The sequence below is a fragment of the Nicotiana tomentosiformis genome, chromosome 1, assembly GCF_000390325.3.
Source record: "Nicotiana tomentosiformis chromosome 1, ASM39032v3, whole genome shotgun sequence".
NCBI classification, from domain to species: Eukaryota; Viridiplantae; Streptophyta; class Magnoliopsida; order Solanales; family Solanaceae; genus Nicotiana; species Nicotiana tomentosiformis.
The window spans coordinates 83,748,227-83,762,654 of record NC_090812.1 but is presented as its reverse complement, the minus strand read 5'-3'; the positions used below and the strand labels follow the sequence as shown (position 1 = coordinate 83,762,654).

The following is a 14,428-nucleotide window of genomic DNA, read 5'->3' as shown; positions in this document are numbered from 1 at the left end:
TAAATAATTAACGAAAAATTCAATCCGGAATAACCCATGACCCGGTTCGGTCAGGCCCGTTTTCTTTCCCGGATTATTTTAAATATATTTTTCCCGCAATATTTCAAACACCCCTTTTCTAACAGCCATGGCTGTTTCTGAAAGGTTGCAAACCTTTTCAGAAATAATGCCAGCAACTCTATAAATAAAGTTTGAATCCCAGAATCTTTCCTTACGAAAATTTTCTAAGCTTCTTCTTCTTCTTCTTCTGCACAATATTTTTCAGTATGTTTTACGACCATTGAGTGGTTCGCAGTTCATCAGAGTTTTTGGTACCAATACACTGGTGAGTTAAATCATTCTATCATGGGAGGATATATTCCAGTACCTCGGGTACTTGAGGGAAATAATTTTCTTAAGGACACACTGTGTATTCAGTGGGCTCGATTTATTCCTATACTGTTTTTTGTTTTCCAGAATCTATTTTGTTAAACGAGTATTACTAACTCTCTGTTTTATTTTTTTCAGAAAGTTTAATTATTTATTACAACAATACAGAATTATAACATTCTTAAGAAAATTAATTTTTTTTATATTCTGTATTTTATTTGTGGAGATTAAAACCTGTGTGGTTTTCTACTCCTTCTGAATTTTACTATTCTGATTTGAATATATAAAAAACTTCATCAGAGTATTGAAATTCATAAAACGATTTGAAGAACGTAAAAACTTCATCGTTTTTCTGTGAAACAGTATATAAAAACTTCGGTTTTATTTATTATACATACTATTTTTGTTAATAACAGTATTGTTTACTATTATGATTTTGCCATTAATTGAACTCTTTTGTTGTTTATTGTGAGAAATGGCAATTGATAAAGGAAATTCTTCTGCGACTATTGCGGCAACGACGATAGCCTCGTCAAGCCGGACTGTTGTTCCACCGGCAGAGAAACTGGGGAAATTTTTCGGAGCCAACTTCAAAGGATGGCAGCAAAGGGTGTTCTTCTGGCTTACCACACTTGGTATGCAGAAATTCACTAGTGAAGAACCTCCAGTGCCTGCTGCGGACATGCCGGACAACGAGAAATTCATGATTGTTGAGGCGTGGAAGCAGGTAGATTTTTTTTGCAAAGGCTATATCTTAAGTGCTTTAGAGGATGACTTGTACAATGTGTACAGTGCGATGAATACTTCGAAAGAATTATGGGACGCACTTGAGAAGAAGTACAAGACTGAAGATGCATGCTTGAAAATGTTCGTGGTTGCCAAGTTTCTAGACTATAAAATGATAGACAGTAAAACTGTTGGAACCAAGTTCAGGAGCTTCAACTTATTTTTCATGACCTTATTGCTGAAGGTATGGTCGTGAATGAAGCATTTCAAGTGGCTGCAATGATTGAAAAATTGCCTCCTTCGTGGAGAGATTTAAAGAACTATCTTAAGCACAAGCGCAAAGAAATAAAGTTGGAAGATCTTGTGATTCGTCTCAAGATTGAGGAAGACAACAAAACAGCCGAGAAGAAGTTTCATGGAAATTCAACGATCATGGGAGCTAATATCATTGAGGAGACTGCTCCAAAAAGTAAGAAGAGAAAGAGGTCTTCTGGACAGACTAAGGAGCAGAACAAAAAGAAATTCAAGGGCAGCTGCTACAATTGTGGAAAAACCGGTCACAAAGCCCCTGATTGTCGTCTCCCGAAAAAGTATAAGAAGAAGGGACAGGCCAACATAGTGGAGAAGAATTATGACATTGATGATCTGTGTGCAATGCTTTCGGAATGCAACCTAGTTGGAAATCCGAAGGAGTGGTGGATTGACTCTAGAGCCACTCGACATGTTTGTGCTGTCAAGGAAGCATTTGCGACTTACTCTACTGCTGGTCCCGAAGAAGAGCTTTCCATGGGAAATACTGCAACAGCCAAGATTGAAGGTAATGGGAAGACATTCCCGAAGATGACTTCCGGCAAGGTGTTAACGCTCAACAACGTTCTTCATGTTCCTACTATTAGGAAGAATTTAGTTTCTACTTCTTTGCTTGTTAAGAACGGATTCAAATGTGTATTTGTTTCTAATAAAGTTGTTGTAAGCAAGAATGAAATGTATGTTGGAAAGGGCTACCTCACAGAGGGCATCTTCAAACTAAATATAATGGTTGTTGACAGTATGAATAAAATTACAGCTTCTTCTTATTTATTAGAGTCAAATGATTTATGACATTTTCGTTTAGGACATGTCAATTACAAAATCTTGCGAAAGTTAATTAATTTAGAAGTGTTGCCTAAATTCGAGTGTAATAAATCAAAATGTCAAATATGTGTTGAGTCTAAGTTTGTAAAACATCCTTATAAGTCTATTGAAAGGAATTCAAATCCTTTAGACTTAATTCATACTGACATTTGTGATATGAAGTCGACACCATCTCGAGGTGGGAAAAAGTATTTTATTACTTTTATTGACGACTGCACTCGATATTGTTATGTTTATTTGCTTAATAGTAAGGATGAAGCAATTGAAGCATTTAAGCAATACAAGAATGAAGTGGAGAATCAATTGAATAAAAAGATCAAAATGATTAGAAGTGATAGGGGTGGAGAATATGAATTTCCATTTGCAGAAATATGTTCGGAATATGGAATTATCCATCAAACTACTGCACCTTACACACCTCAATCCAATGGAATTGCGGAAAGGAAAAATCGGACATTAAAGGAAATGATGAATTCTTTATTAATAAGTTCCGGATTACCGCAGAGTTTGTGGGGCGAAGCGATCCTTACAGCTAACCGAATACTCAACAGAGTACCCCACAGCAAAACGCAATCTATTCCATATGAAAAATGGAAAGGAAGAAAACCCAACGTGAAATATTTCAAAATGTGGGGGTGTCTAGCAAAGGTACAAGTTCCTTTACCTAAAAGGGTTAAAATCGGACCAAAAACTATTGATTGCGTTTTCATTGGATATGCTACAAACAGTAAAGCATGTCGGTTTTTGGTTCATAAATCCGATAATCCCGAAATTCACATTAATACGGTAATGGAATCAGATAATGCTGAATTCTTTGAAAGCATCTATCCGTATAAAACTGAATGTGAGTCGTTAAGTGAAAGACCTAAACGACCTCGGGAAGAACCAAAGGAAAATACTCCAAGTATAGAAGATCCAAGGCGTAGCAAACGTCAAAGAACATCTACTTCCTTTGGACCAGATTTTGTGATATTCTTGCTTGAAAATGAGCCTCAAACTTTTAAAGCAGCTATGTCATCTTCTGATTCAGCGTTTTGGAAAGAGGCAGTCAATAGTGAGATTCAATCAATTTTGGATAATCATACATGGGAATTGGTAGATCTTCCTCCAGGAAATAAGCCTTTAGGTTCGAAATGGATCTTTAAACGGAAAGTGAAAGCTGATGGCACTATTGACAAATATAAGGCAAGGCTTATTGTCAAAGGTTATAGACAAAAGGAAGGCCTTGATTACTTTGACACTTACTCTCCAGTAACGAGGATAACATCTATTAGGGTGTTAGTGGCACTAGCGGCCGTGTATGGTCTTGAAATCCATCAAATGGATGTTAAAACAGTTTTCTTAAATGGAGAATTAGAGGAAGAGATTTACATGGAACAACCTGAGGGTTTTGTGGTAACTGGTAAAGAAAAGAAAGTTTGCAAACTTGTTAAGTCACTTTATGGACTTAAACAAGCACCCAAACAATGGCATGCCAAATTTGACCAAACAATGTTGGCAAGTGGGTTTAAAATCAACGAGTGCGACAAATGTGTTTACATTAAAAACACTCCAGGTCATGAAGTCATTGTTTGTTTATATGTTGATGACATGTTGATAATGAGCAGATATAAATGCTACTAAGCGCATGTTGGCTAGCAAATTCGATATGAAAGACTTAGGAGTTGCTGATGTGATCTTAGGAATCAGAATTCACAAGACTCCACAAGGTCTAGCATTATCACAGTCTCACTACATTGAAAAGGTACTTGACAAGTTCAAGTATTTGGATTTCAAAATTGCCAAGACTCCAATTGACGTGAGTTATGCACTTCAAAAGAATGAAGGTGAAAGTGACTCACAATTGGATTATGCAAGAGTATTGGGAAGTTTGATGTATATCATGAATTGTACACGACCAGATATAGCATGTGCTATTAGTAAACTGAGTCGGTTTACAAGTAATCCCAATCACATACATTGGATGGCAATGAAACGAGTTTTGGGGTATCTCAAACATACCCAAAATTACGCTTTGCATTATAACAAATATCCCTCAGTGATCGAGGGATATAGTGATGCAAATTGGATCACTGGATCATCTGAAGTTAAATCCACGAGTGGATATGTTTTCACAATTGGGGGTGGAGCAGTGTCTTGGAAATCATCCAAACAAACGTGCATCGCCCGTTCTACAATGGAATCTGAATTCATAGCTTTAGATAAGGCCGGTGAAGAAGCTGAATGGCTCCGGAATTTCTTGAAAAATATTCCATTTTGGCCCAAACCTTTGGCACCTATTTGTATACATTGTGATAGTTAAGCGGCAATAGGCAGGGCAGGGAGCGTTATGTATAACGGAAAATCTCGTCATATACGATGGAGACACAATACCATTAGACAACTATTCTCTAGTGGTGTTATCATAATTGACTACATAATGTCAAGAGATAACGTGTCAGATCCACTTACAAAAGGTCTATCTAGAGAGGCAGTTGAAAGATCATCAAAGGGAATGGGGTTAAGGTCTAGGACAAGTCATCATGACGGTAACTCTACCTAGCAGACTGGAGATCCCACGAGCTAGGTTCAAAGAGATCAAACAAAGTTATGAATGACGGTTCAACATTGTCAAATAACTCAACCCATTCTCGTGATGAAGACAATGTTCAGAAATCGAGGTAAAGCATTAAGGCTTTTTGATGAGTCAACAAAGCTTAAAGGTTTTTTAATGATTTGCTAAGTCTGGCAGGATATGACCAGATAGTGTGTCTATAGGATTACACGTTTAGAAATCACCTATGTGAGTGTGAAGTGTAAGCCGCTTCAATGGGAATGAAAGTAAAGGCCCATTCTCTAAGCACTCATGAAACCAGGCGGTGTCCATGGCTGAAACGAACACAACCGTGAGAACCATAGATGGTTAAGGATTGATTGTGTGACATATGTTGTCTAGGTATACAACAAAGCTCGACGGTTCAAAGATATCAAATCTACCGATTGACCGAGTATATCCGATATAAGTTCACTACAGAAAGTTCAAAGGGAAACCTACTTATCCAGATGCAATTAATTCTTGCATGTAAAACACACACGTGTCCGTGCATTTCTTTATTTTATAGTCATTCCCCATTCATGTGGGGGATTGTTGGGATTTTAAGCTTGTGTAGCTTAAAGAAGGTGAATGAGAAATGGAGGGAAAATGAAATATTTGAGTTTCCCTTGGGAAAGGGACATTGTCCCATATCGGAGGAAGAAAAGGCTTTTGATGGGTATATATATAATTGCTCTTCTTCTAGCTCTTAAAGAGTTAAGAAAAAGGCAAGTCTGGCATCGTCGCCATCGTCGCTCGCTCGGCTCGGCTTCGGCTTCGGCTTCGGATTCGGATTCGGATTTGGATTTGGATTTGGATTTGAATTTGAATTTGGTCAAAAGATCGATTAATTGATTAATCTTTTTGGACAAAATTCCTTTCAATTAATTAATTAATTAATTAAATAATTAACAAAAAATTCAATCCGGAATAACCCATGACCCGTGACCCAGTTCGGTCAGGCCCATTTTCTTTCCCGGATTATTTTAAATATATTTTTCCCGCAATATTTCAAACACCCCTTTTCCAACAGCCATGGCTGTTTCTAAAAGGTTGCAAACCTTTTCAGAAACAATGCCAGCAACTCTATAAATAAAGTTTGAATCCCAGAATCTTTCCTTACGAAAATTTTCTGAGCTTCTTCTTCTTCTTCTTCTTCTGCACATTATTTTCCATTGTATTTTACGACCATTGAGTGGTTTGCAGTTCATCAGAGTTTTTGGTACCAATACACTGGTGAGTTAAATCATTCTATCTTGGGAGGATATATTCCAGCACCTCGGGTACTTGAGGGGAATAATTTCCTTAAGGACACACTGTGTATTCAGTGGGCTCGATTTATTCCTATACTGTTTTTTATTTTCCAGAATCTATTTCGTTAAACGAGTATTACTAACTTTTTATTTTATTTTTTTCAGAAAGTTTAATTATTTATTACAACAATACAGAATTATAACACAAACGTTGTAACACCATTGTCAAATTTATTTTTATCTGTATGTATAAATATTAAGATATATTCATTTAAAAAAATTTGTTTACCCTCGAAATCGGATAACAATTGAATTTGTTAGTGGTTTAAAGGATATGCAGATTAACTTGATACAAAGCGATAAATTAGATTGCAATTAAAATAAATAGCGATAAATTAACTACAAACCACATGAATTAGATGATTTCAGCTTAGGAAAGCAAGCTACCCCAGAGTTAAATGCACTTTTATTGACACAAAGATATCAAAGAGTAAGAACTTAGAGAATGTATTGCTTATAAGTATATGTTACAATGTCTTTATGAATTGTGAGGCCCCCTTTATATATTAGAGGAACCTACTTTTGAGGTATTATTCTACTATTCCATAAAAGGTAAAAAGGTTCTTGATTAGTTGACTGTTGGTTCCTTTTTTGGTATATTTCGTGATTTTTGCCGTAATGTCCGGTTAATTGCGAAAATTTCGGATAAGCTGGCAACATATTCCTTGAGACCGTTATGACCGGGACCGGTTATGACTTTGATAAACTCGAAGTCAAATCTAGTGGTGTCGATGATTAATTTTAGCAATGCTTTGGGTCCGATCTTAATTACCATATTTCGATCTTAGCTGATTGTGTTGGACATAAGATCGAACTTCGAGCTCGACTTTTACCCTATTATGGATATTTTGACCCTGGCTTTAATTAGGGATGTTGGAAGCTCGATCAAACATCGAGCCTGATTTTACCCGTATACAGATAGTTCTCTCATTTTTCGGAGAGTAGATGACGAGAAATGATATGAGCCTCCGAATCTCATTTCGATAAATCATGACGACAAAATCATGACGTAAGAATAGTTGAAATGTCCTGTCGGTCCAGTTTTCAAGGCATTAAATGCGTGTCAGTTAACGGTCGGCCACTTCAAGATGCGAACCGCCGTTTGGAAAAACTATAAATACCCTTTCATCCATTCATTTAGAACTTTTACATTCAAACTTTTGCTCTTGTGTTTTAAGAAAACTTCATCACTCTCATCTTCTGATTTTCTGAAAGCTTATATAAGTTGTTTGCTAATCACACCTCCTCTTTTACCAGCACTTTATTTTCTCCTCTATTTAGAAGCAATGGCAAAGACTTTAAAATCCGTTCCTCAAAAAGAAAACCCCTCTTCCTCACAACCATCTGTTGAGGAAAATGTTTCGTCTGTTGCTGCTGAGGAACCGACACCGGAACCCCCTCTAAAAATGTTCGTACCTACGGGGTGCCCAACCGGTGCTGATTTTAAGGTCGAGAAAACCTCCTCGGTACCGGGTCGGTGCGAGCCGGTCTCGAGATACATATGTTCGGTCACCGACAGTGTCCTCGCCAAGGTCAAGGAGGACTGCAACTGGGTCGATAAGCACATGGTGATTCCTACATCCGAGGAAGCAATCACCACCCACGTGGAGGATTTTTTAAGTATTTACACTTATCCTTTCACGCTAGGTCCTTTAGATCCAGTTATTTTAGCCTTTTGCAAAAGATATGAGGTGACTCTCGGGTAGATTCATCCTTTGTTTTAGAGGATTGTAATTCTCCTTCGCTTCTTCGTGAGCAAACTCGAGGGGTGTCCCTTCACCATCGACCACCTTATGCGTCTGTATAGTCCCCGACTCTATCGAGGGGGATTAATCAAGCTCGCACATCGGGCCAGTAAGGCTCCTTTCTCGAGCATCGACGAGGATCGGGACCGAGGCTTCTTTGGCTGATTCATTAGAGTGAAGACCTCAGATTTATTCCCGGCCGAGGATATGCCATTTCCTGAGAAATGCAACATGAAATGTAAGTATAACCTTGCCTTTAAGATTTCTTTTATCGCTTTTCCTTTTCCTCCCTTCTCATCGATATTTTGTGATAGTGCAGTTGTTGCTCGGATGCCGGATGCAGTTCCTCGACTCAAGGAGTGGGTCGAGGGTATTGCAACACAGAGATCTTATTCCAAGCGTTCATGGCATGAGCTTTCGAAGGGCCGATGGGAGGCCCGTTCTCATGGTGATATTTTTTGTTTAAGTTACATTCGACCTTACTTTCACGCCGTCGATTTCTAACTTGTTTTACTTTCCTTTTGCAGGTTTAACAAAAGATATTGAAATGAGGCCTCCGTCCGGTGATGATGACATTTTCATCGATCCCTATGCTCCGAAGCAGGATAAATAAAAGAAAAGAAGAAAAGCTCCACGAGCTCAGAACGGAAGAAACCAAAGAGGCGGCTGGTGCGCACATCCAAAGAAAGTACTAGCGCCCGAGAACTCCCATCGGACTCACTCCACTGGTTGAGGGATGAGTCCGAAGAAGAAGAAGAAAACTCAGAATTGGTGACCCGCATAAGAAGCGATACCGAACTGCCTCGAACTAGGGGGGCCAATGAAGAGGCAGTGGATGAGGCCTCTGAACTAGGGAGGGTCGAGGTCATTTTTCCCCGAGCTGGGGAGGTCGACAAAGAGATTGTGGCCGGTACTTCTCGGGCAGAAGATAATGTATCGAAGGATGCACTTGGGGTGACAGATCTCTCTAGGTCACTTCCAATTACTAATTCTATGATAAACAAGGCTCAGACGCTAAAAGGTCACCTCAGCGAGGGGCCCCAAGGGGCAGCAAATTCTTTTAACCACTTCTTCGATGGCTTGGATTCTACCGCATCGGAGGACGTCACCGGGTTGGGTGACTTACTGATACCAAAGAAGATACCGTCTCCGGGAGCTGGCGAGTCTTCTTTAAGTCCGAAATTAGTAAACCGATTCCCAACTCCGAGTGCAGATCCTACCCGGTAGCGATTAATCATTATGTCCATTCCGGAGTATGCCCCAGTTCTCTTCGCCCCCATGGGGATTACCAGTTATCTTCGGTGCCTGGTGACCGAAGAGGATTAAGCTAGGATAAAAGAGGTGGAAGCGGCCTACCTGTTCAACGAAGCTCAACATGCATTAAATCGGGTAACTTCGAATGCCCCTCTATTATGTACTTAGATTAAGTCTTAAACGATCGTAACATTTTCTTTTGTGCTTGCAGGCCTTGGTGCTTCATCACGAGACCTTTCTCTGATATCGATAGGAGTTAAATCATCATGAGGTAGAGACTCGAGAGCTTATTGAGAAAAGGGATGCTTACAAGCTTCTTACTGAGAAACTAAAGGCTGAGCTTGAAGTGGCTCGGAAGGAGCATGCCGACCTGGTCGAATAGGTAAGAAGAGTTTTTGAAGTTAGCAACGATGAGTCAGACACAGTGGATAACGATCCGAACCTGCAGGTTCAAAAGAGACTTGACCAGATTGAGCAGCTCCAGGTGGAGGTGGATACGGTCAAAGCTGAGGCCGAAGAATTGAAGAAAAACATGGATCGCCTGGCCTCGGAGAAGGAGACTGCCCGGGCACAGTTGGATTTGACTGAGGTCCAGCTTCGGGCTGCAAAGGATAAAACCTCGGTACAAGCCAAAAAGACCGAGGAGCTTTAGTCTCAGCTGAACTCGACTATCTCCGGTCAATAAAGTCTTGCCAAGGATCTTGAGGCAGCCAAGTTAGAGGTTACCGTAGTCAGGGCCGAGGCTGATGATAGGGTGGCTTAGAACAAGGCCGATGCCGAGGTGGCTCAGGACCAAGCGAGAAATATGGTGAAGCACGTGAAGTGGCAATCCCGCAGGGAGGCCCTCGAAGGAGTCCATGCTCGGGATTTTGATTTATTGGCTGACATCGAGAATGCCAAGATATACGAAGACAAGGCCAGGAATCTGGCTTATCCCAAGAAGGAAGATTCTGAGGGGTCTGAAGGTTCGGGTGAGTCCGATGGTGGCAAAGACCCTGTAGGTGACGACGTGGCCCTTGATGAAGACTAGGCCATTTAGGATTTTTTTAGGCATTATTGCCTTTTGTTTTTTGTATCATCTTTTTGTTGAGGCCGTTCGGCTATTGTAAAGAATTTGTATCGGGGCTATTCAGCTCTTTGTAAAAGAATTTTTGATATATCTATAAGGCCTTTTTCCCTTTCACAGCTTTTGAATTTTTCCTTTGCTTTTTTATTTGTATTCGCAAGGATCGAAATGCCTTAGCATGAAATAGTTAGGTTATGTTTGAAGGTTCGAACAAACCTTGCCTTTAACATTATTTTGTTTTAACGCATTGTGGGGATTCGGTGTTACCGAAAACTTTTTCCCAAAGTAGTTTAGGTTTATAGTTTGCCGAGGTTGCCTTTAGAACCGCATATGAAAATATTTTTTGAAGGCCTTGTTTTTATTACGGGTCTTGGACGTCTCCGAGCAGAGTTAATATGGCTGTAGCCTTTTTAGTTCAGGTGTCGCCCAGTGAGCTTGTTATCCCAAGTTATCCGGGCATGCCTAAGATAACAGTCCCCGAGTGAAGGTGGCCGTGGCCTTTGAAATTCGGGCGTTGCCTAATAAGCTTTCGTGCCCTCGGGTTTTGTTAATCCGGGAATGGCCTTAGCCTTTTAATTCGGATGATGCCAAATAAGCTTTTGTGCCTTCGGGTTTTATTAGCTCGGGAATGGCCTTAGCCTTTAAATTCGGACAACGCCAAATAAGCTTTGTGCCCTCGGGTTTTGTTAACCCGGGAATGGCCTTAGCCTTTTAATTTGGGCAACGGTAAATAATCTTTGTGCCATCAGGTTTTGTTAACCCGGGAATGGCCTTAGTCTTTTAATTCGGGCAATGCCAAAGTGGCAGTCCCAAACGAAAAAAATCTTTGAAATGACAAGAACTTTTCTCCAAAAGGCATAGACTTCCTTTCAATTTTATGCGTAGTATACAAAGATAAACTTGTTTTTTATGTCCGGGCTCGGGTGATCTATGTGGGCACGGTTCAATCGATCGTTTGGCCTCTATAGAAAATCTTATCATTGAGCGAGCCTAGATTGTACAAAAAAAATCATTCCCCCTAGATTATACCCTCGAGTGTTTGGTGTTTATCATAGAGAAGCCTCGAATACTGTTGACTTTGATTCTAAGTTAGCACGATTTCACTGTTTCCTCATTAAAAACCTTACCTGAAAACCCATTTGGGACAAAATCGGATCAAGGGAAAAAGAGTGCAACACATGCTTTCACGCCTAAAAAATTGTGTTGGGTACCTGCAAATGTTAGTTAAAAATGTAGCTTAGTAAAAGAAGATGGTCGGGGTCATACCTTAGCAATAATATCGCTTCAAGTGGGATATGTTCCAGTTATTCGGTAATTGTTCACCGTTCATTTTTCTGAGTTTGTACGACCCTTTTCCGAAAATCTCAATAATCTGATACGGACCTTCCTAGTTCGGTCCTAGCTTTCCTTCGTTCGAATTTTGAGTGTTTAATATGACCTTCCTCAATACCAAGTCCCCGACATTGAAGTGTCGAAGGTTGGCTCTTCGATTGTAATATCTCTCGATTCGTTATTTCTGGGCTGCCATTTGAATGAGGGCAGCATCACGTCTCTCATCTAGTAGCTCCAAACTTGTGTTCAGGGTCTCGTTATTCGATTCTTTAATAGAATATTGGAAAATGAGTCTCGATTCTCCGACTTCGACCAGCATCAGAGCTTCGGCACCGTAAATCAGCGAGAACAGGGTAGTCCCGGTACTAGACTTCGAAGTTGTACTATATGCCCAAAGGACTTCAGGCAGGATTTCCTTCCATTTTCCTTTGGCGTCGATCAATCTCTTTTTGAGGTTTTGGATTATGGTTTTATTGGTGGATTCTGCTTGTCCGTTTCCACTAGGGTGGCAGGTGGATAAGATCTTTTTGATCTTATGGTCTTCGAGAAACTTGCTTACTTTGCTGCCAATAAACTGTTTTCCGTTATCGCACACAATCTCGGCCGGTATTCCGAACCGACATATGATGTGGTCCCAGATAAAATCGATGACTTCTTTTTGTATGACCTTCTCATATGCATGTGCTTCCACCCATTTAGAAAAATAGTCAGTCATAAATAAAATAAATTGAGCCTTTCCGGGTGCCCGTGGAAGGGGGCCAACGATGTCCATCCCCCATTTCATGAATGGCCATGGTGACAAAACTGAATGTAGCAGCTCTCCGGCTAGATGAATCATCAGGGCATGCCTTTGGCATTCATCACATCTTCACACAAATTCCTTCGCATCTTTTTCCATGTCAATACAGTAGTAATCGGCCCTGATTATTTTCCGGACCAGTGCTTCGGTACCTAAATAATTTACGCAGTTGCCTCATGGATTCCCTTAGAACGTATTTGGTATCCCCTGGTCCCAAACATATCGCGATCGGGCCATCGAATATTCTTCGGACTAAGGTTCCATCCTCGAACAAACTAAACCGGGATGCCTTTGTACGTAGGGCCCTCGATTCCTTTGGATTCGAGGGCAATTTTCCGATTTTCAGGTACTTTATGTATTTGTTTCTCCAATCCTATGTTAGGCTCGTTGATTTGATTTCGGCATGGCCTTCTTCGACTACCAATTTTATTAGTTGTATGACTGCCCTTGAATTAAGCTCATTGTCTTCTACCGACGACCCCAAATTAGCGAGGGCATCAACCCCGTTGTTTTGGTCTCGAGGCACGTGTTGTAGAGTCCATTCCTTGAACCGGTGTAGTGTTACCTGTAACTTATCTAGGTATCTCTGCATTCGTTCTTCTCTTACCTTGAAGGTCCCATTAACTTGGTTTACCACAAGGAGTGAATCGCATTTAGCTTCGATCATCTCCGCCCCCAAACTTTTGGCTAGTTCGAGACCTGCAATCATGGCCTCATATTCGGCCTCATTGTTAGTCAGTCTTATAGTTCTAATAGATTGTCTAACTACATTACCTTTTGGTGGTTTTAACACGATGCCAAGTCCGGACCCCTTCGCGTTTGAGGCCCCATTTGTAAAGAGGGCCCAGATCCCCGAAGATGTCCCCAAGTTCAATAATAGCTCTCTTTCGACTTCAGGTACCAGCGCCGGTGTAAAATCGGCCACAAAGTCTGCCAGAATTTGAGATTTAATGGCGGTTCAAGGACAATATTTAATATCGTACCCGCTAACCTCAACAGACCACTTGGCCAACCGTCCCGAGAGTTTGGGTTTATGCATTATATTTCTCAATGGGTAGGTAGTCACAACACATATGGGGTGGCATTTAAAATACGGTTTCAACTTCCTAGAGGCGCTTAGCAAAGAAAGCGCCAATTTCTCTAGGTGAGGGTATCTAGCTATGGCCTCACCTAAAGTTCTGCTAACGTAGTAAATCAAGAATTGCGTATCTTTTTCTTCCCGGACTAGGACCCCACTCACCGCTATCTCCGAGACCGCCAAGTATAGGTATAGTTGTTCGTCTATTTTCGGCGTGTGGAGTAGCGGTAGGCTCGATAGATATTGCTTGAGCTCTTCCAAGGCTCGTTGGCATTCCGAAGTCCATGAGAAGTTACTTTTTTTCTTCAATAATGAGAAGAATCGGTGACTCTTATCGGAATGACCTCGAGATAAATTGCCCTAGAGCGGCTATGCAACCGGTAAGCCTCTGCACGGTCTTTACATTATCTACGATCGTGATATCTTCGATGGCTTTAATCTTATCGGGGTTAATCTCGATTCCCCGATTGGATACCATGAATCTGAGGAATTTACCCGATCAAACTCCGAACGCACACTTCTCCGGGTTCAGCTTCATGTTGTATTTTCTCAATACGTTGAAGGTTTCCTGCAAGTGTTTTATATGGCCCTCTACTCGTAGGGACTTAACCAAAATCGTCAATGTAAACTTCTATTGATTTTCCTATTTGTTCTTCGAACATCCGGTTTCCTAGGCATTGATAAGTGGCACCGGCATTTTTTAACCCAAATAGCATTATGTTATAGCAGTATGTGCCGTATTTAGTGATAAAGGAGGTCTTTTCTTGATCATCCGGGTTCATCCATATTTGGTTGTACCCGGAGTAGACATCGACAAAAATAAGGATCTCGTGGTCGGCCGTGGCATCGATCATGCGATCGATGTTGGGCAACGGGAAGGAGTCCTTGGGACATGCTCTATTCAAATCCTTATAGTCTATACACATTCTCAATTTATCCTCTTTCTTGGGAACTACCACTATATTAACTAACCAATTCGGGTATTTAACTTCCCGAACGGATCCTATTTTAAGGAGTTTGGATACCTCGTCCTTGATGAA

General features: G+C 40.6%; 1 protein-coding gene across 4 annotated transcripts in view; it reads right to left on the bottom strand.

The window, feature by feature from the left end:
- Nucleotides 1-14,428, bottom strand: part of LOC104101101 (expansin-like A2) — a 169,559-nt gene that overhangs the window by 62,431 nt on the left and 92,700 nt on the right. Inside the window, exon 1 of one of the 4 annotated variants that reach the window (XM_070186404.1) lies at nt 7,273-7,287. The exons of the other annotated variants lie outside the window; for them this stretch is intronic. The gene's annotated coding sequence lies outside the window, so the exon portion shown is untranslated. Of the gene's footprint in view, nt 1-7,272; nt 7,288-14,428 lie in introns of those variants that run through there. 4 annotated transcript variants of the gene reach the window in all.